This window comes from Malurus melanocephalus, unplaced genomic scaffold (assembly GCF_030028575.1).
Source record: "Malurus melanocephalus ecotype Western Australia unplaced genomic scaffold, MMel_1.1 scaffold_6, whole genome shotgun sequence".
Taxonomy (NCBI): Eukaryota; Metazoa; Chordata; class Aves; order Passeriformes; family Maluridae; genus Malurus; species Malurus melanocephalus.
In genome coordinates, this window is record NW_026623238.1 from 1,965,661 (window position 1) to 1,993,516 (window position 27,856).

The window sequence follows — 27,856 nt, forward strand, 5'->3', positions numbered from 1 at the left end:
AGAGAAACAGATAATTAAGATTCAGAAGAGCAAGAAATAATTTATGCTATGACTTAATATGCATAATGAACAAAATTGCCACTTTTATGCATGATCTTTAGACAAAAGGAAATCATGTATACTTAARATAGGTGTTATTATTTAAGCTCAGTCATGTCATACCCCTCATATATTTCAGGAACYTCCTAGGAAGACTACAATTTCTTAAGTGTGCTCATAATTTGTGAGACATTTGTATTTGGTGTATTTGCACACAATACCTATTACTGTTAATGGAGGGTGTGGAACATTTGCTGCACCACAAAATTCAAAGTGTGGCTAACCTATGACCTTTGCATGCTGGCACTGGGAATGGCTAGCACAGCCTGCTRATGAAAGACTGGCTCCACAAGTGCTTCCTTGGATAATGCATTGATCCTCCAGCATATCCCCAGTGCTACAGGAGTGGGGTTCACTGCCAAAGGAATAGTGGGAACAGGTTAAAAATTATTTGAGCACTTTAATCTGACCCAGATGCTGATAGGAATCAGGGTCAGAAATTTACTACAGGCTTCATGACATTACAGTCTGTAGCTTACACTAGGGATGATGCTGAAACCAGACATCTCAGGCTATTGACCATCTCCAAACAGAACAGAAACCTTTTAAACAAGTTATATGAACATTTCCACTCTAAAAGCCTGGCAAATATATTACTGTAATGCATTTGAGCATTAGCSCATGAGCTGTGTGGGATTTCTGCACTTTTAGCTGCCTGGACTGCCATAAACACACTTACCTGTGGATTGTAATGAATTGTTAGGAAAGGCAATTTATTAATTATTCTTTGCTTGAAAGCACAATGATCCATATATAATCCCTTTTAGGAAGAGTGGAAGCAGTACCAAATTAGGATACTTTATTTTTCTTTAGGYACTCTACCTACTCCTTACTCTATGGAGGAGAAACAGGGTTATTTCTTTACTTCATCAAACATATATTTCTGAAATACAGAGAATAAACACTTGAAATTACTTCATATTATGCTATTAAATCTGAACTCTATTCTATGATCCATGATGGAAAGCATTAATTTTTTCTCTGTGAATACCTTTACAAGACAGAATGGAAGAAATAAGTGCTTTCCTCACTCCTTTCCAGTACAACCTGGTATTCCAGAAAAGTCTGGAGGAAAGGAAAGGACTTCAACCTGAATGTCATAAATGAACTGAAAATTACAGTTTTTCAGCATCTAACACTGAGATGCCTACAGGGAAAGACTATATGCCCTTCTACCTCCATGCTTCTGTTGTAAATTATGTTTAATTAGGAAAGAGAAGAAAATTTAATTTTCTATCAGTTTAACTCACATTATATGACAGCCAAATCATTCCTTCATCTGCCACTATTTTCTAGCAGGAAAAATCTGAAGGTTATTGCAGTTAGAAGGGACTGGTGTCACTAGCAATCYGTGTAACAATGAACTGTACTTCATCTCTTCTCCAACATTTCCCATTGGTATTGACCTGATAACTGAGGCAGAGCTTGCTTTGTTAACATCCTTCTCATTTGCTGTGGCATCACTTTTCTAAGACCTGCCTGAAATAAAGGAAAAAAACTTAGAAAACAAAGTTACAGTTTTATTTTTAGTTCATAATTTACAGGGACAGAGTCAGATTTAGCATGTCAAAAGATTCCCACCTTAAATAGAGCATCTAAAGCRCTATTTACAGAGCTTCTCACATTCCATTGAGGTCTAGACTGATTTTTAAATAGCTGTTTTTTTATGCAACACCTGGGAACACCGGCTTTTCAAAGGGCAGCTGGAGGTCACTTGTGAGGTAGACGAGTGAGTCCTGGCCTGGAAAACAGGGTTGGCAAGTGATACTTGTCATTAGCAAGCAGACCTGCTGCTACAGCAGTGGGATACCAGGAGAATCTTTTAAAATGTCATTCTTGCAACTTCGAGCAATGCCATTTTGCTGCAATGGGTGATCACCCATTTTGGAAACTTGTCAGCTGCAGAGGCTGTACCGATTGATCTGCCCTAAAAAGTCACCTGCTGCTCTTGTAAGTGACTTCTGCRTTAGGTGTAACCAGCCCTATCCTGWTGGATGYTTCCTTTGCTTTCCTGCTTCCATYATGAACTTTTTAGGAAGCTGGGAGYCTGGCCTGACAAGGTCAGGTTTGATCAGACTGCCTGATGCCCTCACACCACCTGACTACTTTCCCATGTAATTTGTTGCCCATTGTCTATAAGATGTCACACCGTGTCCCCTGGGTGCTGCTGTTGGGATTCCCACAGGACACACCCTGAGCTGCAGGGTGAAGGCAGATCCAAGGGAAGGGGCTGGCTCAGAGCTGTGGCCCCACAGCCSCTGGTGGGTCAGGTACTCCCCCARGAGGGAGCAGACAGCTCTTGGCCCATTTGCACAAAGCTGGAAGGCTTCAAACTCTCGTGCTGTCACTGTAGTCAAGTCTGTATAATTTCTTTCTTACTTGTGCCTGCCAGCCTATCTCTGGCTGTCTTGGTGGTGCCTGTTGCCTTGTWACTGCTGTTGGCACGGGTGTTTTATTTCTTATCAGTGCTAGGAGCTGCCTGTTTTCTTTCTGGATTTATACAGATCTAAAYCCTACGTTTATCTTTCTTTTATCAGCAGCAAAGCTTGCAGATACTTCTGCCATCAAACCTACACTGAGTTTGGCTCTATATTCACTTCTCCATACTTARCTCATGTTTAACTCACATGGGTAAGGTAAGAAACAGAATTGGGATATTTGACTTTTGAAGTTCTCACAAATAGAACTAGGGTTTTTTTTTTTTTACTTAATTTTCCTTTGCTTTTGTCCTTGAGCATGAGAAAGAGATATATCATTAGTAGGATAATTAAGGAAAATCTGAATTTTTCAAAAGTATTRTGGTAAAAATGACATAGCAAGATGTCAATAACTTCTGATATCATTTATTTTAACTAGCCAAAGCATGGAAGAAAAAATACCAAAAAGATTGCTATACAAATGTGCAAACACTGGTTTAGGAAAAATGCATTTTAAAAGCAATATTTATAGCTTTAATGTTTTTCAATTGCAGTAAAAATTCTTTCCATTGTCAGTCTGCTTTGAATCTTTGAAATATACAGAGAGCTTGGAAGATTGTCTCTCGGTATCAGGGGAGGCTTTTTCTGCTGAACAGTTTGTAGAACAAGAAACCTCCTTGGCAGCTGCCCGAAGACAGATTGAATGTTGAAGGAAGCTTACATAAAGGAAAAGCAAGCACTGGCACAGTGACTGAGAAATCTACTCCTGCTTCCTAAAAAATGCTGAGCTGAGGGAAAAGCCACCAAGAGAACTGCACTCCTAGGGAAGGAAAGACAAGTCCCAAATGTATAAGACCAGGATCTTTCACCATCTCTACCTATGGGGTCCAGAATTCCTCCAGAATTCATCATGACAGATTATATTAATGACTCACCTCTAGCACGTTTCACYTCACTTCTCATAAATATTTGCCAGGCCTCAACTTTTTACTGAAATCTGTCTCCTGTTTCTGCAGTCTCTGTCACACGACTGTGTTCGTGTATTTTCAACCGCAGGTTGTGACTCCAGTGAGGAAACAGTGACTCACACTCTGGCTTTGGTGTCAATGCTTGAGTGTCACCCATGTGACATCATCATSATGGGTACATATTTTCTGGAACCCGGGTCTGAATCAGCTAAACAAAAACTTTTAAAGAGATTACATGGACCAAAGCCAACTCCTTTTTCTCCTGAGCTGTGGCTCACCTGCAGAGTGCATCCTGATTGAAACCTCCATCTCTCAGCTCACAGAGAAATCTCCCTCCACTGATAGATTCTGCAGAGAGGAGATATCCAAAGATGTATTCTCTGTTCTCTTCTTCTGTTAATTGCTGGACAAGCATCCCAGACACATCCTACTCTTCCACACTGAGTCAAAGAGCCAAGTTTGATGGGATATTCCTTGGGGATGTGTATCTCCTTGTCCTGCAAGAACTGTAGGAGAAATGTGTTTTAAAGTTTTGACTTGTAAATGGAACATCGTGTTCTATTTCCTTTCAACTASTTGTTGTCTAAAAAATTCTTATTTATGATAGCTAATTCTAATCTGAATTCCAGTTTTAATCTTTCAGGCATCTTTTATACTTTCTTTTAAAAAAGGATCTGTTCCCCTTTAGTTAATGTGATTATTGGAGTATCCTTTATACTGCCTAATTTAGCTTYCCTTTAATGTATCTAGAAAAGAATTTGGAGTTTCAGCCTCCCTGAGGAGATCGAAGATTAACTGATTAACAGATAATGTCAGTAATGGAATTTTAAGTCCAGCCAGAGGCAAGCCAGAAAGAAAAATTTTGATATTTTTATTTGGTTTCATATTTTTTTCAGTCTTTGATTTTGTTTTTCTTTCTTCTTCTTAAGAAGGTTATCAATGAAGTGGCAACTGTTAAGGAAAACTGTTCAAAGCACCAYTGATGTGCTTAAAGAAGCACAACATTTGCAATAAATTCTGTGTATAAGGGAACAAGTGTCTGGAGTTCATCAGAATATGGGTGTTCAGTGTTGCTGCCAAGATTAGCACACACACACTCACAGGCTATGTCTCCTCTTGTCAGGCTATGTCTATTCAAAGAGGCAGGATATATTAACTCCAGGAAAATTTCATGAGGAGGTGTCAAAACAGCTTTGGTATTGATTTACCTCTTGTTGACTTAGAGCAGAGACAGCAGGAAGCCATAGTGCTCTGCACCTAGGCAGGTAGATGTGTTTACAGACAGCCTGGCCATCAGCAGGGAATGAATGTAACTCTGTCATCACCAGACATATGAATCTTTTTATGAGTTTCAACACACTGTTAATAATCTGGACTGTAACAAAATCAATAGAGAGACATAATTATAAGAGMAGTCAATAAATAGCAATTTTATCCTATAATATCCATTATATTAGAGRTAGAAATATGTGGATTTCTAAATTATTTAATATGGCCCAATAARCTTAAATAGAGCTCAGTTTCATGGTTAACTTTATTAAAGCTCAGTACTGAACTAAAACACTAACCTGGATGGATAGAGGAGCTGCTATGTAATTATCTCACARTATCTACAGTGTTTTACACTTGGTTTAAGATGATCTTGTCAACAACAGGGAGTGATGGTAACAAATCAGTGCCTTATATTTTGCCCCTATTCTACACAACAAAGAAACAGAATATGCCTTAAAGCTGATGCTTTACAGGTAACCACATATAATCTGTCAGAGAGAGGTAAAGACATAGGGAAGGAACCACCAAGCATATTAAATCCTTATTATGATAATTTTTCCATTTAAAATCCTAGCTTTGATGGAAACACAGGTATGCTACACAATCTGCTGCAACACAGACATGGTTGGAGGTGACAGTTTGCTGGTCAATTCCTTACAATCAGCAAAAAGCATTTCGGTGGGTTTTAGCTGATGTTATAATTTGGCAAATGTTTGTGTTGATGTGTTATAAACCAGATTCTAAGTCCAAGATTCTCTCCTTTGTACCAGCCCAGCACTGCAAAGCCAGAGGGCAGCTGCCTTCAGTGCACCASTGCTGCAACCTCTGGGCATAAGGGCTGGATTCTGGTTTTCATTTCTCATGGGCAGACAGAGGCCATCAGGAGTAGAAAAATTTGTGATCATCTCAAAGTGCACATCTGCCTTCCTGGAGGATTGATTTAGCCAGTGACATGTAGAGGAGTCCTCAAAAACCCAAAAAGTTTTACACTAATAACCAATATTTGATTAGGTGAACAAACAGATAGTAAAAGGACAAGAAAAAGACATGGCATTCCTTCAACAAAGTGTTTTGGATTTACAATAGGGAGAAGATGTGTCATTGACTCATAGAAAAGCACACCTACCCTTAAGGTAGAGCACAAAGTCATATCTGATAGCCAAATGCTGGTTCTGAATTATCAACTAATTTTTTTAAAGACTGAAAATATCAATATTTCCACAGTTAAAACAAGTAGCATTGTCTGAGTCTTAGAAGTGTCTTAGGAGACTGATTCAGCTAAAGGTCATAAGAATTGCACAGCTAAAATATTGAACCTGACTGTGAAAAGCCAGGTCAAGGGAGACCCATGATTGGATCAAAGAAGAGCGGGGCAGATAAAAGGAGTGTTTACACTAAGCTATTCCTTTTGAATGTCACTAGAAATTGGGGTTCTTACACCCCCACCTCTTGTCTTCGTACCTTGTTTCACTCCCTTGTACTTTTCTCCTTCTCAAATAGTAAACATCTTGAAAGTCCTGGCGAGAAAACTTGAGACAGATAAACTATCCATTAAAATAAAGTGGAATGCTTTGATTTTTGCCTAGAGGGAAGGAGGAATAAAGCTCTTTTCTGTATCAGAATAAGGCTTACAGGTGAAAAAAAATTAAGAAAAATACCTCTGGCTACCCAGCCTTGTCATTTCAGGTACCTTCTAACACACACGCATTTTGGTCCTCAGAAGTGAAGCAGTAACATTTTTTCATCAGACAGAAACCCCCAACTTTCTAGCACAGTATGTCATCTGGCTAAAATTATTAACAACAGCACAATTACCCCTTCTCTTGGGCCCCAGCTTTATTTTACAGGCACACACTTAGGCTAGAAACAGTCCTGCAGGTTCACATGATATCAATGGGAGTCATTGTGTTCCTCTTGTAAATGTGAAAACCAATTACTTGTAAACAAACATGAAGTCTCAAGGTCTAGGGGGAAAAATTAAATCAGATTTTTAAAAAAAGTTTTCTGTGTTCTATGACAGACTGAAGTGAAAAATTTTCCAGTCTGTGTCCATGATTCATACCAGCTATATGTTTTTGTTTTCTTGGCTACAACAATTATCTTGTGTCTACTGTTTCCTATTTAGGATTAATTTGATTAATTGGTGTTACTGGTGGGAAAGTAGGAGTTGATGACAGAATATAAATATTTTTTACCTTATATTGTCTTTTAAAATCAATTTATGTGGCTGTACCTGAGTGCAAACATATGTAAAATATCGAGAAGTTTTTCATGGGAGGAATAAAGACTACACTAACAGTGTGATAAACTCAACTTTCTAGCTATTACCTAGATTGCAATCATCTGAAGATGACTTATATTTGTAAAAACAGCAAGTTGCGATCATCTGATTGTTCTCAGCTACTCTTCAGAGATTTTATTTGGAATTCTTGGGTCTGCTGTGGGTGCATATGTGCTATATCCAGGAGCTTGAAAAAATATATGCTACAAGAGAGCTTGTTGGCTCACTGGTTGTCCCAAAGGATAAASCCAAGGGAAAAAAAAAGCTGCCTGGTTGACTCTTTCATCACAAGACTGTGGGTACTTCTTATCTTAAAGCCTAATTTGAAGCTCATTGACATCAAAATTGAAGTAACCAGTCTTTGCACAACAAAATAATGACAGACCCTGAGCAGGCAGAACTGCGGGGGTTAATTATTTTCATGGTGCAGAAAAGGGGGCTCCCCAAGGATCTGTTGACAACACTGAGACAAGTGTGAGCTGCACCTGGAATGGCTGGAGYCTGAAATCAGTACTGTTTATAAGCATTGCCTCATCAAAAAGAGCTTACAGGAGAGAAATTTATTTTGTGTATATTAAACAGTCAACAAGAAAAAGAAGAAAGCATGCTGTTCTGCAGGTCAAAATATTACTTATTACTCTAATAAGCACTTAACTCTTTTTGAGAGTGCAGCAGAGGCAGACAAGGAATTTTTTTTCTGCAGTGCTTTAAGTCATTCACTTGATTTGTTGCCATTTACTGCAGTTGTGTAATGGCTATAAAACTGGAAAAAACATAAAACATAAAAGAAAGGTGTTGAAGTCAGCCTTAAGGTACTAAATTCCTGACAGCAGCTTGTAAAGCAGTGGAGATTTAGGTGCTGTAAGATGACACTGGAGGTTGTGGTGGGTGCCAAAGTGATGAGTCTATGACAAACTGGAATTACGCAACTATGAAAAAAGGGCCTGGGCACCTCCTGATCCCTGCTCATTCCTGGGAGCACCAATGTTTCACAGATGCTTTTCATTTGATGTAAATGGTCTTCAGACATCTCAAACTCCTCGTTTGGATATGCCCAGAGCTACCCCTAAATTCGGTATATGGCCTGATCTGAAAGGCATGTACAGAGCACTGCTGTCAGAGTCTGAAAGTATGAAAAGCCCTACAAAATACAAGTGGAGTTTTTAAACATAGAAAATAAATAAATAAATAAATAAATAAATACAGCCAGGGATGCTCTTTCATGTAGTTTTTTCAGATCTGTTGTGCAGACATCTGTGAGCTGAGCTGTGCATCAAGAAAGGACTCAGCTTCACATATGTTTTAAAGTGCCTGCTACCTCCCACGTTCAGTAGTTGCATTCCTGTAAGGCATATGTTGAGGAAAGAGAAGACCTTGGTTCAACCCCTCTCCCTTAGACTGAAGAAATTCACCATTTCCCTTTCATCTCTCAGGAAGATTTTCTACCCACCTGGCTAGAGGCCACATAGTAACAAACTGCTTTGACTACTGGATCTAATCCACCGCAGAGTAACCAACTTAAAATSCATGTCTGAGTTGCAAAGAATGAGCTTCTCTCTTGAAGCTGGTATATTCAGATCCATTTAGCATAATGCTCATTTAGTGCTCATGAGCGTCCCTGCGCCATGGATTATTTTGCCATGAAAAGCATGAGATTGATTATTAGAGATTCAAGATAAAGCTGTGTCTTCAAATATAGCTAAAATATATTTGAGGAAATTGTCAGAAACTTGTTGTACCATTTGAATGACAGGGAAAAATGGGAACTCAGTGATAATTAAAGGTAAGGAATTCAAAAGGGGCAATAAGAAATATTTTTCACAACATAAAGGTTATGYTGCAGAGCCTGTTGACAGCCACAGAAACTGGGATCAAAACTTGGTTGTCATAATGTTCTCAGAAGGGAGACAGAATCTTATGTAGCCTATAGAGTTCAGGCCAAGTTAGCTGAAGTTCTTCATTACTGGATTCCAGTACCTTAAAATACCTTGTGTGCCACCATGAGAGTCTGCATGCTAGGCTAGGTAGGACTGTGATTGTAATGCTGGGTGGTCGTGCCTCTACCCCATTAAAACTCTTTCTATTGCTATTATTATAATTCACTGGTGGACTATATATACTGTACATATTTATACACATAAATGGAATAGATTAGTTATATTGTGTCTTGATTTGATGAAAAGCACAAGGTAGGCTGTGGTCAGGTGCCAGGAATGAGGGGAGAGGGAGCTATAACAGGTATATTAGAGGGGTTAAGAAGGGCATAAACTCTCCCCTTCCCCCAGTAGCACATTTGAACATGGTCAATGACTTGTGTTTCACTCTTGTGAGCTAATGTGCTCCTTTAACCAGTCCTGTCAAAGCCACCCATGGGCTGCCTTCCTTTGTACTGCACAGGAGCTCAAGGCAATGCTCTGATCCTGCACAGCCCCTGCCTGCTTAGGTCAAAAAAAAGACTTGGGCAGAAACAGAGCTGCTTTCRTAACTCTCAGTGGACAATGACCAATATCTTTTTTTAATACAAGAAAATGTGTCTTACGTTCCTTTGTCTCCCAGCAGTGTTGCAGCTCATCCTCCCAAATAGAGCTCTATGCCCTGTAGGCAGAGGTGAGATTTCAGAAATTTTTGCATGATTCAGTTCTCATTTTAGTCATTGAAAGTGGARTTAATTTCCCTCAGCCCTGCTTGCTGGATGTTTCTCACATTCCTCAACTGTGGACAGTTTCCAGATTTATTTATATCACTATTTTGCTTTTAAATGATAATTCTTTATCAGCATTGACTTTTAATATTCTTAGAGAACATTAAGTTATTGATATGAGTCAAAATACACCAGAACTTCAGGAGAGTTTCATTTCATAGGACCCTTTCCATCAAATGTATACGGCATGTATAAGTGCACACAGCAGTGCTTAAGAGCCCACTCCATACCTACCATAATCAGTGACAGTGTCTCCTGTGGCTTTTGTGGGCTGTGGATTGAGTTTCAAGTGCCAGCAGTTACTCAAATTACATATAAGTGTTAGAGTAGGGTCTTAAGTAGTATGAATGTTGGTTATTGAGGCCAGASTTAGGTCTCAGACTCCCTGCTGAGCTGCTGAGGTAGAAAAGCAAACTGAAGTTAAGGAGCAAACTCCTGCTTAAAGGACAGGGGGAGAATGGAAGGGTGGAAGTAGAAGTGTGCACAATGATTTCACTGTTAGAGACTGCTGCTCGTTTGTCCACATTGTCTGTGGGCAGTTTGTCATGCAGTATCTACAAACAAATCTCTTTTCCATACACTAAGCAAAAGGAGAGCATGAACAATGCAATGCATCCATTGGCACTGCTCATTGCAGTCAGTTTACTGAATCCTTTAGGAAAGCCTGCCTGAAAATACCCAGTCTGTAATATACCCTTAATRCCTTCCTGAAGTATATTATATTTACTGTATAGCAGTACGAGTACAATCATTTAATAATAAAATTATTCCAAGAATGATGGTCATTTTCAGCTGATAACCCTAAAGCCAATGACATTTTATCACCGTTTTAATTTATGATTGTGGAGTGGCCCGAGAAACTAAACCTAATTCATGGTCTGGGTGAGTAGAACTACTACAAATATATCACATTACTCTTTATCACCTATGGTTATACTGCTGCTCATAATAAGTTTTTTTTTTTTTGTTTGTTTTTTTTTTCAAAGCTCAAAGTCCTACCTATCCTTAAGTACTGTCATGGTTCAGGTAAAAGCCAGAAGAGCCTAGAAATGCAGAATTAAGACAAACATAACAGGATGACCTCAGGTATCTCAGATGATTCAGTGTTATAGCAAAGATAAGTAAGGAATATTTTGTGTTATAACATTAAAGCATGGAATGAAACAATGAATCACATCCTGGGAAGATGAGCTCACACACTAGAGAGGGTCTTTGTCACTAATTATTCTTTTAAATTAATACCTGCTTCCTTTGACTTCTGCAGTGATGTTTATGGCACTTGGAAGGCTTTATCCATACACATCAATAAACCCTTTAGGTTGAGACAATTTAAGGAATAGGCAGGGAATGGAGTGGAGCWGTTCCCAAGCTAGCAAGGCTTGCAGAGTGGAGATAAGTGAACYGAAGTTACTCATCCTGGCTGAAGTAAATTAGCCCAGATGAAGAGATTTGTAGTGAATTGAAGAGGGCAGCGTGCAATGGTAGAACCAGCAGGGAGCAATTTTAAGCCTCCATCCTGCCAGCTGTTTCACATGGGTGGTCCCTGAGCATGCCTGGTGTGTAATTAACCTGAATCCCTGGGTAGCATCTGTGGCACACACACTGGTATTGCAAGCTACCATTTCACCCTTGCTTCCCTGCAGGTCTGACAAATGATTGTTGTGTTGCAATTACAGCAGACTGAAACCAGCCCTACGCTTTCCTGCCTCTCTTTAAAAATAAGGAACACTCWTTTCCATTAGCTGCCAATTAAAACAGAATTTACTTTAGAATAAATAAAAAACCCCAAACAGCTCCAGCTGTGAAACAGTTGCCTCTATCCCTGAAAGGAAGTGTCTAGAGCGGAAGGAGCACAGCTTTGCACCCACTGATGCTTGTTAAGTAGAAAAAAAWTTCATCACATTCTTAGAAGTCTAGTAGGTCTTTGATCTGGCAGATTTCTTAACTGACACTCAGTTTTCCTACAGAACCAGTGTTACTGTGCTCAGGTGCTTCTAGTTACATGGTTAAGCAGAGCAGGATGTCAGTGCTGCCACACACCGTGCAGGAAGGCTCTTGGTTCTGCACCATGTCCCAGCGACTGCAGTCATGGGCAGTGGGCTTTAGAGCCCACCGATTCAGGGCTGAGCAGGACCTAGTGTTGTGCAAAGATGATTGCTTGCAAAACAGCCCAAACCCCTTTCCTTTCAGCTCCAAAGCTGAGGCAGATTTGCTAAGTCGAAGTTATTTTAGTGGTCATTAGCTGMAATAGGATGTTGTCTTGAGCAAGCAGCACAATGTATTTATTGTACAATCCATCCATACTGTAAAATGTTGACTTTGTTATGCTATGGTTCCACTRGTTGTGTTGCCATTTTAACTACATTTACCATTTTCTCTTAATTTAAAAAGAATCTGTTTCTCATGATGACAGATTGGTTGGCATCATGAAAGTGTTTGATATCATAAAATTCTGTGACTTGTGAAATGATGTGATTTAACCTACAGTTACCTATGCCAATTTGTGAGGTCTGATTGACAACAGACACTTGTGCAARTAGTGAGATGATTCTAATTAGAGGCACTGTAGAAGCAGCAGAACAGGGACAGTGGGCACTGTGCTATCATTTTCAACTGCTTTGGCTTGATCCTCTTAATACCTGACTTACTGGGAAAGTTGGTCCTTTGTCAGGGAAGACCCGTAAGGCATATCATGTTGGTAAACTCTTTCTTCTTTTCCAAAATATATTCTCAGGAGTGGAATTAATGTGTCTTGGTTGTGCAGCATGGGATAATGGAATTTTCTTGCTGGGAATTTGGGAGTGTTCCTGGAGGACTCTACAACTATGCAGGGAAGAGTTCTGCTCAGCAGAGGCTTGTTGTCTAGTAATGTTATGTATAATGCTGGCTTGAATATGTTTTGGCTCACAGAGATAATTTCCAGATGCTGGGCCAGAATTTTYTTTTACTACACCAAAAACAGAAGGGGGAATCCACCTATCTGCATCCCAGTGATTGTAAGCACTRAGCAAAAGAGATCAGCCCTTTGGAGCTCCCCAAATTTTCCCAGGGACTTAACCATGTGCTTTGGCTCAGGAAGAGCAGTGACTGTTTGCCCGCAGCTTGAAAAACTTATTCCTGGCTGAAACTGAAGTGCTCTGGCATTCTGCAGCTGTATGGGAGAGAAACAGACTCCACCTCAAAGCATGAGCTTTTCTAGGCTGCTTTTACTCGCCCTCTCCAAACTATGAGGGTTTGCCAGCTATTATGTGCATAAATTTGTMATTTTCTGGCCAGCACATGGGTCTATATCGCATGGCACATGTCCTACGTGCTGCTCCCTGGTGCTGACTGAGGTCACAGCTTCCCCACTGAGGTCTGTGCTGCAGTGGGGGTGCCAAGTGCCTGCCTGCACCTACAGTCCTGGCTCCAGTGACAATAAGTGACAGCACAGCACAGAGCTTTCTCCAGTGGCTGAYTCCTTTTCTTAGAGAGGACAGGGGGGTATCTGTGGAGGTGACAGTGCAGAGACAGGGACCTGGAGTTTGCATCAAATGAGTTCACTGTGGTACTGGCAACAGCTCCATGTGACACTTCTCTCCTGGGTAAATTATGCAGCTGTCTGCAATATATATGCACTCTGAGGAAGGAGGACTGTCTGCTTGCCCTGTTTTCTCTCATTAATATTCTTCCTGCAGTAATTCCTCCTTTCCCCACCTCTAAATTATATTTCCTTTTGTTTTTTGGTGGGGTTTTTCTATTTAGTGTGTGTGTGTGTGTGTGTGTGTGTGTGTATGTGGTTTTTTAAATTTGTTTTAGGTTTTTGCTTTTTTTTTTCTCAAAGAAGAAGCATTTTGTCCAATTTTGTACTGTTAGAAAAGGGAACAGGTTTCATTGTCCTACACCTCCTTTTTTTTCTCTTAATCTCCCAGGATTTTCAATTCACACATTAGAAAGATTCATGTCTTCTGAGAAAGAGATGACTGAAGTATGAGGTTTTCTCCCCTATTACCTTTTCAGTTTTTCAGAYTGGGGAAGAGATTGCTCCTATAACGTAAGCATATTCCATTATGGCTGCTTGAAATGTATCTTTCTTTCCTAATAGTTTAAGAAGTAGAAATAAAAGTTTGAATAATCTTTGGTTTTTATTACAAACTTTTTTTWAAAAAAAAGAAACAGTGGAAATGCTCTATTTTAAGTCACATTTCTAATGAAAGTGAAAATACCAAGAACAAGCTTTTGCACTTTTTTTTTTATTTGCACATCAAACCAATTTTCTTGTGGCTCTTTATAAGTTGGAGGTTGTTTGTTGATTTTTTTTTTCCTCCTGCCATAGCCATTTGCTGTTATAATGTGACAATTTCCATGACTGTTTTGCATGTTGATTTAGTTKAAAATGACTGTTGCTCTCTTGGATGCCATGCACATAATTAATGTCTCCTATCTGTCTCTAGCAAAAGGAAGGAAATCTTTTCTATCTCTGATGGAAATGGTTGAGAGGCCCTCTGGGACCAATTAGATCACCAAATGGCAGTGGCATCCTGGAAGAAACCACCATGGTGCATTTTCATCACTCTTTTCAGCTRAGCAGGTTGGAGGATTGGAGGGAGGGAGAGGGAAGGGAAATGTCGGGGTCCCTGATTAGAGCAATAAACTGGCAAATAAACCACATCTTACTTCCCAGTTGAAGGTGCTGACTTGACACCTCTCATTTTTTCARCCTCATTTCTTTCTGGCTAAATAAATTCATTTCATCAGTGTTTTGAAAGCACAGTGTCTCGATGACAGTCTGAATCCATACCATTTAATTCTAGCATTTCTTGTGTCTCTTGACAGCAAGCAGAGAGAAAATACTGCTTGAGATAAATGGCATTTCTGTCCAATTCAAGTTGTAGTGCTTTTTAATCAGAGCATTTGAGACAGCATCAAGGGCTGTAGCCAAATTGTTTAGGGTTTCCTTTTCTCATTGAAAAATTTAATAGCATGTAAGAGTCTGATGCTTTTTATAGTATTACTGTAATTCCTGGTTTTAGTGATAAGACATKTAGTAGAATTATCAGCTATTGCAACAAAGCCTTAAAATTCAGAACCACTTAAAATTTTAAGTTGTATCCTGAAACCATCTGTACAGTATAGTGGTAATCTTTAAGTGCAGTAAGTTTATAAACCATACAGATGTCATGCTGTTAAAATGAACGTCTGTGTTGCCTTGACATTTATAAATGCTAAAAMCTTTACCTTGTTATTCAATTCACTGCAGGGGATGATGTTTAAAATGGTAACCTTCTCATGCTTATAGATTATTGCTTAATTTTATTAGTCTTCTTTTTATAAAAAGAAGTCACAGTCAACATAATTTCTCCAATGTGAAGGGGCACAATTGTAAATTGATGTATGATTGTAARTTATGAGAGCTAGCATAGGAAAAACGAAGTTAGGAACACATATCTCTGCTTCTGTACTTAAATATCAGTTTAGGAAKTGTGTGAATTGAAAAGAAAGATGATGTTTCATTATATGGATGATACCAGTCTTGTGARTACCAATTGTTTGGTAAATCTCAGATTAATTCCTCTTAAATGACACAAAGGATCAAGCTGTAGCTTTTGCAAGATTTTCTCAATACAAGTAGGTCAAATATAACTCTTAATGTAGCAACTTCACATGCTTGAAAACCAGATTGTCTTTGTACATGGAATGCTGCCTCTCACGTATGTGTTCATCATACAAGGAAGCATTTCACTGAAAATTAGCTGTACCTAGCAGTCTAGTGGTACAACACAGGATGTCCCTCACCTGAGGGGACCTGGGCTCAGTGGAAAACCCCAAGCAGTCCCTGTGTACGTGTTCAATACTGAAGTCATCKGTTCAGCTTGAATCCAGAGTAAAAAGACAAACAAATGTGATAGGCCTCGTATGCTCAGGAGATAAAAGCCTGCAGGGACCTCAGCAAGGTAAGGAGGTCACTTCCTCCTGTAGCATCAYCCTCACTCCACTTCTGCCTGTGAAGCTCAGGTATCTGCCTCTTGGGTTGCAAATATTGGTGTGTTGCAAATCTGGTGCGGTGCAACTTCTTTCCCCACTCTTGTCACTCTTTATCATTCAATTTGCAGGAGAACATAAGGTCAGTCAATTCTAGAGATTTTCCTAGACAAAGGGTCAAATTTGGCAGAGATGCCCTGTAATGGGAACATCCTGCAACTTGCAGAAGTAAAAAGATATTGTGGTTAATTGTCAAACTGTAAAAATACTGAATCGAAGGATTGTGGTTGTGCCTCAGTGTGAGGGAGCCTGAGGGTTGCCCAGACTGAGGAATCAGCAGGAAGGTGCAGCTCCCTTATTGCTGAGACCTCTGAGAGGTGGCTGCATGTCCCCAGCTCCCATCCCAGCACAAAGCCACACTGACCAGGCTGTTCATGGAGGGGTCAGGGCTGTGGGATGTACAGCAGAGCGTAATCACAGCTGTAGAAATTTTATTCCAGGCTAGGACATCAAATGAGACAGGCTCTGCAAGTYAAGACAATCTCTGCAAGTTTCAACATTTACAACTGTCTGTTGACAGGAATTAAAATGCTGAGAGAAATGAAAGCTCAAAGAAAAACCTTAAAAGGATTATTGGATACCGCTGCAGCTCTTGAGGGTCGTAGGGTCTTGACAACCCTCAGTAAAATCTTTTTCTCTTGAATTGAATGAAAGCAGCAGATTCTGTCCCATGGGTGCTGTGCTGTGTCTCTGCAACAAGCRGAGTGAGGATTCAGTGGATATCTCAAAGCTGCAGGGACATAATTGAAGCAATTCTGCCTACACAGCAGACAGAAGGAATCTGGATTGTCCTGACACCCCAATCGTCCTGACACTTCATTCGTGAGCTGAGTGGTGAGAATTCATAATATAACATAAGTTTGTAGTTTTGCACTCCATTTAATGTTGAATAGGTGTAGAGTTTTTTTGCTGCAAAACATGTTACAGAACTCTGTACATTTATCCCCTGCTCAGCCCCCTCCAGTGGATTTTGCTGGTGCCTGGAAGCTTGGGGTGCAATCAAAATAGTCATATTGGAGCAAATCACAAGATAAATCACAAGGCAACATCCTTTTATTTTACTAKTTTTCGCGAGTCAGCAGCTAGAGGTTATCATCTTGTTGGCATTATTTACAGAATTAATAACTTATTCTGCTCTTGTTTTGCAAGAAATTGTTCTCTGAGATCTCCATTGTGTTATGCACCTTTGCACAAAACCACACTCCTACAGCAGAACTCTCACTTTGGATCTCTTGAAAGCCAAAATACATAGGATCCACTATCGCTTGCATAATTTCTTGTTGATAGAGAGCCTAAGAATAATCACCTTCAAAATTCTAATTTGTTTCAGAAGAAAAGCCTTTTTTTGCATATTGACTGCTTTTGAAATAGAAACATCAGTGAAATAGTTAATCCTGGTGTGAGTTTTTCCAATGTAGTAGTTTTGGGGTCACTTAAAAATCACTGGAAATGTAACCTCTTGCACTTCCTGTAAAACACTGAACTCCGGATGATAATCAAGACCTCTARAAAATTGTGGGCTGCATGAAAATTGCAGATTTTGCAATTTTCTGACCGCTGTGTAATTTTCTGGCACATTTAAATGTGTGTTTGGTTCAGTGCCAGGCTTCTTCCTCCCCCAGACACCCTAAAATTAACTAGGAGCTTTGGGAATTTCATCTGTCAAACACAGACAGAAGTGTCCAATCAGCCGGGAGGAAGCATGGCTGAGCAGGGCTGACCCAAAGCCCTTCTCAAAGAAGGAAGGAAGGAGAAAAAGACAGATGAGGAACAGTCTAGCMGAGAAAGGAGAGGGAGGACAAGATCAGAAGGGGAGAAAGAAGTGCTCTGGAGAAAGGGTGAAAAGGCAAACTTGTGAGAGAAAGAAAACAGTAGAAACATGTGGAACAATAGCTTGTAGTTCCCTTATAAAGAAGTGGGCTTTGTGTTGAGAMTTCATTTGGGGATTGAGAGTGTGAAGCTTTTTATGCTAAAAAACCCTGGAGTTTCTTCTCTGAAAGCTGATGCAGAGTTAAGCTGTCTGGGTTAAGGAGGTGCTCAGGTCCTTCAGATGCAAGTGAAGCACTGAAGTTTCACGGTGAATGTTCAGGCTACAGTGAATTCACAGCTGAGCTTCGCGAAACTGAAGAAAGCTGGTAGATGGGAGGTGGATTAGGGAACAGACTGATGGCAAAATGGGAAGAGAAGCTGGGTTATCCAGTGCTGCCAGTGCAGCACCTTTATCACTGCATCACCTGCATTGTATGGCTCATTGTCTTTCTTTYATAATTTTCTTCCTGTTCTCTAAGACTTTAAGGTGTTGTGAAGCAACAAAAAATGGTTTAGACAGGCCACATTTGTCCTGTACATCTACCCAGCTTCCCCCGCTTTGCTCTGCCATTGTTCTTAGCAACTCTGCCCCTCTGAGAAATAAAAAATTGCCTGTCCTTGAAGATCAACACAGCACTCACTGGTGAAAGAGCACCTCACAGGACCCACTGCTGTGGCTAACCAGCACCAGCAGTACAAGGGTCATGGGCTTCAGAAGAAGCTTTTTGAAAGCCTTGAGGAAGAGGGAAATATTTTAAATAGGGAAGCAAGAGGGTTGAAAGAACAATGAGGAGTTTATGAGAAATGGCCAAGGAAGAAATAATAGGCTCCAGACACATTACCTCACCCTAYGTGTAGCCTTCGGCCTTGAGATTGGGTCCTTTGACCAGGACCATTGTCCATTTTGTTGTTTTATCAATACAGTAGYTTTGTGCTTGGTATTTGGGCCCCAGACAATTAATTTCAGAGTAGAATCACACTTTTGTCAAGTTGAGAAATCAACCAGCTTTTCCAAAAGAATACTTTAAATTAGAGGTGCAAGTGATTTTGAGATTGCTCCCAAACCTGACTCATTTCTAGTTTGAGTCAAGGTTAATAGGTTGAAAAGAACATGGAAGACTTTCTCTAATATGCCGGGGTATATGTGGACAAATCATCCATTCTCTAGGATTTTTTTTTTTTTTTTTAGTCTAATTTGCTCTAAGAGCATGATTAGAAGATCTACACCAAATATATCACATGTTCTTTTTATTCTGACAAGCAAATAAAATGCTTCACCTTTTCTGGAAATTATGCACTCCCTGGTATTATAAATCTTTCTGCTCTCAGTGGTGGCATTAACAGCAGTTCTAAATTGCCTACCTAAACGAACAAACAAAACAAACAAACAGAAAAAAAAACCCCAAAAACCCCAAAACCCAAAAAAAACCCAAAACAAAACCCCAAAGCCAAAACCAAAACTGACCAACCCCACCCCCCTCCCTGAATTAAAAAGAAACCCAAAAGTATTTTAAACACTTTAAGATCATAAAAAAATAGACAACCATATGGTAGAATAACTGGCAAGCTTAAAATCCTTCAAGATCCAGAAGTTCAAGCATTCAAAGTTTCATATACTGATCTGAACACTTTCTCAAATTCGGAAATCTCATGAGGACAAGATCTCATGAGATATTCTGTTATGTTTGGTTGGAATGGCACAGCATGATCAATTCTTCTTCCAGTGTTTGTTTTTTGTTACTCAGCCATGAAMTACACAGTAAAGCAATACTTTCTCTAAACTGCAATGCTTAAAAATATCGTATTCTAATTCCAGATGTGCTTTCGGGTCTGATCTGATTTCATTTTCCATGTGGAAAGACTAAGGACTTGCAGCATGATATGTACGTAACCCAAGATGTTTCATCTTTAAGCAATATCTGTCATTGAGAATCACTGATGTTRCACATTTGCAGAAGAGGAGGGTTTGTCCCTGTAAAGAACAGTTCCTTTTTCTTTCTTTGAAAGCTCTTTCTTGTAACTGTTGTTTTCAACTCAATTARTTAAGGATCAACAATATGCCTCAGGCTATTTGATTCCCTCTTTCCATCTTTCGGTTTCAAATGGCCAAATGATTTCCAAGAATGAAGCAAGGAAAAGAACAATTTACCCATTGAGGTCAGTGAAGATCCAATATTCTGCACCATGCTTTGTTTTATGGAAACATTAGTATATTAGTTACATTTAGTAAAGACAAAATGCACCAAATTTTGCTGAAAAGTCAATAAGTCCATTGAAGAAAAAGCTRTCTTTGACATCATACAACATTCACGTCCCCAAGTTTCAAAACATTGTATTAATACAGTTTCTCAATACAATGTTTGCAAGAATTTCTCAAAGTGGACACAATTATGAGTATTTCTTTTATTCTGGTCTCAAAAACATTGTCTAAATAATTTTGTAGAACTTTTTTTTAAAAATTAAGTGAGCCTAAGGCTCATTTCCTAAGATGGGAAATTTCATCTTGTTACTAAAATTTATAAGAAATTATGAGTACTTGGAAAATGTTTTTATAACTGACAGTGTTGAACAATTGTGAATGCACTTACAGATATTGTTATGGTGGGTAATGCCAGAATATGTATAGAAAAACCTAAACAGCATCTAATTTTAATGATGCAATAGCAAAAAGCATTAAACATTTCCTAGCAAATAGTGATTATTTCACTCATAGTAAGGTAAGGTCTTTAATACCGCACCAGACAGCCAAATATTTCTCAAATCTTTTTCATAAAAACACATCTTCTGTTTCTAAAAGAGCATTTTSTTTTTTTCCTAAAAGATATTTTTATGAAAATAATAGAAGATTCAAAATAAAAATACCCTTGAGTATTTCCTTTCATGTAAACCTGTAGTTCAGTTTTACTARAAGGGGTTCCTAGCAGCACTGCCTGCTCTTGGCCTCACCTTGAGAAGCTGTCAGATTCTCACTTGCTAAATGTTCTTGGAGGTCTCTCAGCTTGTTAGTGCATTGTGTGACTTCACAGRTCTGGCTTTGCAGTGAATGCAGACACCATGGTGGCTGTAAATCCTATGCCTTGCTTAAATACTCAGGGAGTATCCATGAACTGCTGAACTTGTGATTACAGCTTCTTTCTTCACCCAGAGAATGTCTATAAGAAAGCTTATATCTGGTCTTTCTATGACRGAATARTGGAAAGCAACCCACAAAGGCTCTKCTTCAAAGACCTTTCTAAGCAGAAGAAACACTTTTCTCCCACATGGCATCTCCAAGTACATTTTCCTGGAGTCAGTTTATACTACACTCTGAGGAGTCCCTGCTGTAGTGGAAACTGCACAACCCTCCAAGGTGTGCATCTGTGAGATGTATGTTTCTATGACATGTAAACCTATTTTATTCCAAAGGACCAGAAAGGAACCATTTATTAGAGCAGATGAAGAGAAAATTCTTGGTGGGAATGGCATAGGAATGGTCAGGTGGAGGAGCTTTGAATGAATGGTGCCCCTTTATTAAGAGCCTTATGTAAATAAAGGGACATGCTGGAATCTCTGCGAGGTTTAATTATATAAAACACGGAGGATMTGATTCAGATTTCTATACCTTGCCCCTCAGTGCATCTGCCTTCAAGGATCAGTTTGTCTGCAAGAGGGTCTTAACAGCAAAAAAAAAGTAAGACAAAGACTAAATGCAAAGGTTATATGCTGTGAAGTATTCACATAAACAGATAGGGAGACATAAGACCTCCAAAGTCTTCTGTCTCACTGAGCTGCACTCTTTCCTCCTTGAAAGCAGAGCCCACATTTACAGAGCTTGAGGAAGATCTAGAGAAAGTCCACAGTGAACGCTCATTTTCAGTTGCCTTTAAAAAAAAGAAGACTTAGGTAACAGACAGCAGGATATAGATTCAGGGCATCTTCCTCCCTAGTCTTATATGAGTAAAGGTGCACTGAATTATGTATAATAATTCTATATTTATTACARAGCTGAATACCTCACCTTTTCAGTGTACTTTCCAGATCAACTCTCCGTTGACTTCAATTCATTTTAAAAGTGTGTCATTATCGCAAATAGAAAAACTAAAGATTTAAACCCAGCAAACTAAAACAAAAACAGGTGAAACAAATCTTGTTTTTGGACTTATATCTATCCATTTTTCCTGAGGCCCATAAGCTGGAATCTTTTCTGCTTTAAAGTTCTCATAATTTTTTTCCTTTATCCTCGTCCCCAATACTTTTTTTCCCAAAAGAGCTGAGTTAACTTACATTTTCTGTGTTACATTAAATTCCATATAATCTTCCCCATTATTAAATGAACTGTAAGCCAGCAAGGTACTGAATTAGACACTACTTTAGSGTACTGAATTAGAGACTACTTTTTCCTGGCAGAGCAAACAGTATAATGTTCAGAATGAAATCARCACACATTCTTTGAGTAAATAAGTAGATAAGGCTGACTTGTTGCTCCCCAATCTTCTGTCTCCTAAACTTAAAATTAACTGAAATGGCCAATCTCATGTAATATCTTTTTAAAAATTAGAATTAGAAGAAAAAGGGAATATTCATAGACAAAAATTTTCTTTCTTTCTTTCTTTCTTTCTTTCTTTCTTTCTTTCTTTCTTTCTTTCTTTCTTTCTTTCTTTCTTTCTTTCTTTCTTTCTTTCTTTCTTTCTTTCTTTCTTTCTTTCTTTCTTTCTTTCTTTCTTTCTTTTGGTGCAATCATATTTTGGTCACTGTTGTGGTTAACATCAGCAGCTTTGCTGGGGACATTCAAATGAAACTCAGGGGAAAAGTAAACATAGATAAAATTGCTATGCATTACTTTGCGACGCGGAGCTATACATCATTCATGATATCTTTATAATGCAATACTATTTGGATGTTTCAGTCTGGAAAGAAGCCCAAGTGTTTCCAGGCACACTAAGAGCACATGAAATTATGATCGGGGACCTTATTTAAACCACCTACTCTAAATGTCTAATTTAGGCWTTGCTACTAATATAGTGTTTAAATTTAAGAGTGAGATAAGCGATCTAGGCCTGCCARATCTTGCCTCCACTACAGCTGGTGGGAAAGAAATAGCTGTGACTCCTAATTTGAGCACTGGAGGTGGGATTCRTCTCACCTAACTTCTCACACAGGAAAAATAGTTGTTTAAATCTGAGCTGGCAGCCCTTCTTTCAGTGAAGAGATGGAGACACCTCCACAGTGTCTTTCCTGCTGCCACTGGTTCAGAAAGGGGTGACTTTTTCTCTAGCATTCCTTTATCCTGATTGATAAGCTTAGACTTAGGCAGAAGTCACTTCTGCATGCATGACCTGAGATGATGACACTTTTGGTGGTCAATGTAGGCAGGAAAACATGGGCACACCTCACCACCAGCTCCACAGGGTGTTGAGCCAGTGCCAGGGAGCTGCAGGGTCTGGTCTGCAGGGTCAAGGGAGCCTGGAGTTGGGGTGCACAGACTGGACAGACAGGAACTAGCTGATCCAGACAATTTAAAAATGAGATGAAAATGGAACTTAGTRAACAGATGCATGGATTTTAGATGATAATTTTAACAAGGTCATTCACATTTTTCATGTAAGAAGAATTTTCTGTATTAATAGAAAAATTCCTCTGGAAGTCCTGCCACTTTTGCCAAGTATTAGGAAAACTCCTGCCTATTTGAATAATTTGTGGCCTTGTCATCAACTTATACCAGGAGATTAAAGTGCAGAGATGTGARAAGTCTGCCAAAGCTGACAAACTTTTCTGGAAATGTTATGACACAGATGCACTCTGAAGAAATAATATTTGTCTACTTGTGACACRTCCAGCCCTGGGCCAGCATCTGCACTCTGCCCCACCTTTGCTCCCAGACAGCACTGCTAGGCTACAAATGAGCAGGGACATGATTCCAGATTCCCTTTTCCTACAAATCTAACTGTATTTAGAAATCTGTGGTGAAGGAAACAATTTTCCTATGTTCCCCAGTGATTTTAACTTCACACACGTGTGAACAAAGTTGCAGGAGACAAAATTTTTAGGGAAAATCAAATCACTTTGTATCCTTCCTGAAACAGGCTTATGATCTCATGGCAAATGCAAGCAGGCAAGTCCTGAGTGTCAATTTTTTGCTCCAAAATCCACCATGGCTTTAATCTCACATGGGCTTCCTTCGCTCTTGCTGGATCCCAGAGTTTAAGTTCTACTTTGAACAAACCAGTTCATTTATTAYAGCCTGCTGGAGCCCACGGATTTTGCATAAAATTGTATCAGTCATACAGAAACAAGAAACTTAATGAATAATAATAAATTCAATAAAAATGTAAACAAAGTGTAAAACAGTAAACTGGAGCCAAATAAATCAGCAGTAAAGAATAAGAATGTCAAAGCACAAAAGAGCAATATCCAAAACCCTTTAATTACAAATTACCTTGATGTCTATCACATTTGTGYTTTGATATTCACTTGAATTAGGTTTTGAATTCCTGGAATAATCTGTGTGCTCTTAAAGAAGAATTCTATATAATTTCCCATGCKATGAATGAGCTTTCCTCCAAACTGCTGAAATAGAATCTCACAATTACTTAATAATAAGAAAGAATCAAAAAACAAGTAGGAAGGAGGATGTTGAGACCCTTGTTCAATAAGTCACATCTTGGAATTTTGGCAGGTCTCCTTTTTTTTGGTTGTCCAATTATTTGGATGGCCAATGAGATTATTTCTTGTAATTTCAGAGGCTTTACAATCATATTCCTATTTCCAACTTTAACATCTTTATTAGTCCTTAATCAGATATTTTCTCTTGGTTAGTGAATGKTCCCTTCTCATTTGAGTGCAAAATTTTGGGTGGATAAATACACAAAATATTTATTTTATTACTCTATGGAAATAATGGATTGAATTTTACAGTTAAAAGACACTCAATTTTTGTTACTTTTATAAACTTGTATTCTGTAATTTTCTAATAGTTTGTTTGTTTTTTTTTTTATAATGCATATGTGGATATTTAGAAAGTGCTAACACTGTTATGCACCTCAATGTGTCAGACTTCTGCCCATTCAATTCTTCACTAAAATTACAAATGAAAAGTCTAGCTATAAAAACTTGCAATTTAGTTTACTTCAGTTGACCTGTTTTGCTCACAGGGTACAAACAAATGTACTGTCTGTAAAGCCCCTCTCCCTGAGGGACTACAGTAGTCACTTAAAATCTGGATCCTTCGTTAGCAGATTTTGACTAAAATTCTTACTTTGCTCTGTGCAATGCCACTGATAGTATTTTATGCTGAGAGGGAGCTTCTGAAAACATTTTTTGATTAGCCATAGTTGTCATTTTCTCCTCTTGCAAATRTACATGTGACAGTGATTTAAGTGAAAACTGAAGGCTCAGTTTGGTCCTGTCTCATCACTAAAGCTGTCATTCACGTGTACAGTGGAGAAAACACGATCTCCAGATGCAGCATGATTGTGAATTGCTGTGAATTTACCCCTTGGTGAAGGTAAAGAAACTTATGACAGCTGCAGCTCCTTGATCCCACAGTCTCTGACCATAAGGTAACAACTTCTAACCTTGGAGTTGCAATAGCATATTTCAAGCTAAAAAACTATGTAGAGCCTCATTAAACTTTGGGAAGCTCAATACAAGCACAGCTGTCAGCTCTGATGTCTGTACATTCTGAAGAGTCTGTAGAAGGTTTCTTTTCAGAAACATAATGTTGTAAATCAAGAGTAATAAAAAAATAGCCTGATGTCTGAAATTAACTCATACTGAATAGCACTGATTATCCACCTCAAKAGCCACAGCTAGAGGAGGCAACCAGTAGATGCAGCAGTTTGTGCAGCAGTTTCTGGTTTCTGCTCCTAGATCTTTCAGGAATTTTTCCTAAGAACTTTATGAGGAACTTTGTGGTGACCACTACCACTGGGAAASGGTGGCAACAATAAGCTGAGCTGGCTAGCAATCTCTAGCTCTGTCAATGTTCCTGATCAAAAAGGGCTTTTCTGCTTTTGAAGATCCAAGCACCCTCCCAGTAGGTGCTAGGGAGAGTTCTCTGTGTCTGTCCATGCAGAAATAGTCACGGCAGGGTGGGGGAAGCTCTGCTGTACACAATGCATGGGTGTGCTGACAGTGATGAAGGTGAAGTGCTGCAGAGTGTGGTCCTCACTGACTGCTGGAATTCTTCCTGGTGCACCAGAGTTAACTCAAACCGAGCTCCTGAGGGAGGATGCAGCCATGTGTCATGGTATYGCTGGGATGACAATCTGCTGGGGAAGATGTGCTCCCTGCCTGCAGGAGGTGTGCACTGGGAAAAGGGCTGTGGGAGGAGCTCAGCAGGTAGGGCAGCAACAGAGGTAGTGAGAAAAAACCTGACTGAATCAGCTTCAAGAGTGCAAAGAGTGCACTAACTGCACTGAGTGAGGAGCAGACCAATCTGTGCTTTCCAAAGAGATCCAGGATGGTGAAGGCTGGAATCCTGTGGCTTCTCATCCTGGGAGGATAACTCCTGCCCCATTTGCCAGTCTGCAGTTGCAGTGCAGGTTCAGTGCCCAGGTGGCAGATGAAGGGCTGGGAGCTGTGTCCTATGAACATCTGAGCAGGCTGAGCCTACCACTCACAGCAGCGTCAGGAGGAAGCAGAAGAACGAGCTGTGGGAAACTCCCTGCTGCAGGGGATGGACACGACCATCTCCTGGTCTGACCTGGTGTCTCGGGAAGTTTGCAGCTTGCCAGACATTTGGATCCAGGGCACCAGGTTGCCAGTCTGGTCCTCAGATTATTCTCTGCTGCTCTTCCCTGTGGGCACCAGTACCTGTAGGAGAAGCCCAAACTGTRGCAAGCCTGACATTGCATTTGAGGTGAAACCCAAGGGCCCAGAGGCACAGGTGGCATCTCCTTGATTCTTCTAGTGAGAGGGAAGGATTTGATGGAAAATGGGTAGAACCCACGGGCCAACAAACAGCTGTACAGCCAGTGTTGACAACAGGAATCTGCTTTTACAAGCTTGGGATCCTCTCTGAGATAAAAATGGCATCCACATAGCCAACTGCAAAAAGTACCAAGTGGCAAATGATTTTTGTCAACAGACTGGCCAGCCTGGGGAGGAGAACTTTAAATTGCTTCCAAATAGAAATAAAGAGCAGGCAGGGGGGATGGTGATGATGCACAGCAGTTGAAGAGGTTGTGGACTGGACTGACAAGAGGATGCAGGGTAAAGGCTGGCAGAAGAGGCCGTGAAAACAGGGTAGAAGGATTCTGAAGAGCTCATTGATTTTTCAAGGATCATTTTCCCCAAGCTCAAGTTTTATCCACCCTCATGAGCATTCAAGAAAAGACAGCAGGAGACCTGCATGCATGAGCAAAGAGCTCTTCTCTAAATTTAAACATCACAAACAATTGAACAGAAGCTGGAAGCAGRGATAGTGCTTTTCTGGGAGAAATATGACTCAGGAGGGATACAGAGGCACTGTCCAAATGTGCAGAGGTGGGGTTAGAAAAGCCAAAGCCCATCTGGGCTTGAATCTGGTAAGAGTCGTAGAGTGGTTGTAATCAAGAGACTAGTTAGACTGGGACTCACTGTGATAGATTCTAGAAAAACAGAAAAATAATTGTAAAAAACTGTATTCTATTTAGTTGTGTGTRGGCTCAGATTTTTTGCCCATAAACTCACAGTCACCCAGCCCTGGATGCATTTAAATTGGGGGTTGCTTTAAGCTCAAACATGGTCAGTATGCAGTAGACAGATATTTTAACAAAGTGGTTTACATTTTGCATAGGCTCACTGGCCATTTTGTCCACTGACAGGTGGCAGAATCAGATTTATATCCTTGATACTCCTGTTGGTTTTTAAAAATGAGGGTGGATGTATGTGGTTGTTGTGGTTTAACACTGGCCAAATGCCAGGCACCCACAACAGCCRCTCACTCACTCCCCTCTGCCAGAGCTGAGCAGAGGAGAGAAAGAAAAAAAAATAACAAAAGGGTCACGAGTTGAGATAAGGACCAGGAGAAAATGTTCCAAGGGCAAAACAGAGTTACAATGTGAATTGATTACTGACAGAAACAGAGGAAGATAATGAGAAATAAAAGAAGCCCTTAAAACACCGTTCTTCCCCTCATCCCCTCCCTCCTTCCCACCAACAGTGCAGGAAACAGGGTGTGGGGATTTTYGGTCAGTTCATCACCGAGATCTTGTTCCACTGCTCAGGGAGAGGAGTCCTTTCCCTGCTGTGCCGTGGGTCACTCGTCCCTGGGTGCAGTCCCCAAGGCCAGGCTGCTCCAGCCKGGGAGCAGGGCCCCCTCTCTCCA